Source organism: Bombus terrestris, chromosome 13 (genome assembly GCF_910591885.1).
Source record: "Bombus terrestris chromosome 13, iyBomTerr1.2, whole genome shotgun sequence".
In the NCBI taxonomy this organism is placed as follows: domain Eukaryota; kingdom Metazoa; phylum Arthropoda; class Insecta; order Hymenoptera; family Apidae; genus Bombus; species Bombus terrestris.
The window spans coordinates 12,895,337-12,897,020 of record NC_063281.1 but is presented as its reverse complement, the minus strand read 5'-3'; positions in this window follow the sequence as shown (position 1 = coordinate 12,897,020).

Here is a 1,684-nt window from a genome sequence, read left to right as displayed (position 1 = left end):
CTTCACGGTGTACGGAGAGCAGAGCGTGCGTCGATCTCGTTTCGAGGAGACCCGGCGTGTGTCCTTCCTTCTTATTTCACCAAAGAGACGAGACAAGCAAAACTCAGAGGGGGGAGAGACAGGAAAGAAGGAGAGGAAAAAATAAAAACAAGGGGAAGGAAGAAGAAGGAGAAACGTATGGAGCACGCCACGGGTATAGGCCGGAGAAGCCGCGTGGCGTGAGTTTGACGACGTCGATGATGGTCGTGGTGTTTCGTTTCTCTCGCGAAGCTATCCGTCGCGTCCGGTCGCAACACTTTTGCAAGGTAAATCTCGTTTCGTGTACGCGCGTCGTCCTTCTCTATTAGATGGACGGACTTCCGTCATCGTGCACGTTCCTCGTCGTGGTTCGATGCGTCGCAAAAAATCGGCTGCGCTCGGCTGGAACGTCATAACCATAGCGCATAGGCTTATACGCCTCTTATACGACCTCTGACGATGATTTCTCATTCTCCTTCGTCCACTGTACGACACGTCGTATGTAAGTACGTCGCGACGCGTCGTCGTCCACGCAATTCTTCTTATAACCTTCTTATAGCAGAGTAAATTCTCGCTCTACCGATCGACCAGCTTTTTTGTCCTCGTAGAACTAGAAAAGAAAGAGAGAGAGAGACGAATATCGAACGTTATTCGCTCGATAACGTGATATTCTGATTTCACGTCGCGGCAACAGGTCAGCGACAGGTGTATGCCCTCTCGGAGGCATTTCTTGCCGGATGAGAGACTGACTAGTGGGGGTCTGGATACATTCGCGGCAGGCTTCGATAGATTTTATGGTAACATCGATAATTTACGATCACATTGGAAAAGCCGCGGGACCGTGAAGCAATCTCTTTGGTTTTCGTTGCCGTGAGCCAGGAAAGCTTTATCGGCCGTTGCGTCGCTTATCCCAGTGCGTCATTACCTTGATAGCAGTGCGCGTACACTTTGAAAAAGAAAGCTTATCGGACCTCTTCCAGGAAATACGAAGAACACGCGATACTGGCGGGAAATCCAATCGTATCTCGATCGTAGCGCGAATGTGGCGCTAAGCTCGATTCTTACGTTGCTTTTCTTTTCTTTTTCTACCTGTCTTTTTTATTTTGCTCGATCTTTTTTTATGTCAGACAAGTCGGTATCGCCAGCGTATCGAAGCACGGGAAATCGGAATTCAAAGAAAAAGTCGTGGTGTTTGCATTGCTCTCGAGTCAAAGGCGCGGAATCGACCGCGTGGTTTTTCGCGGGATTGATAAAAGGAACGACCTTTCGTCCCCGATAAGCCGATCAGTCATCGGGGCGTTGTAGATCGTAGATGGAACTTCAAAGTAATTGAGTTTATGATGATTGGAGTTTGATACTGAACTCGATCGTCCGAAAATCTTGTACGAGTCTTCAATTTCTTTTTCAATTTTTCTCCTTGTTCTTCCCTCCAATCGAAACCCGATTTTAAGTTAAAGATCATTTCTACGAGACAAAACGTAGTAATTAATCGATAACAAAGTTACGAGCCTCGTTTCAATAGTAAATTACTACTAGCCACGATGAGTTATTCCACAGTCGTTAACTTCTATAAAATCCCTCAAACAAGCCGTTGCAAACAAAACCAAAAAAAACTGGAAAACCTGCTGCATTAGCCGAAATAGCTGGCCCTTACATCGAAACCCGC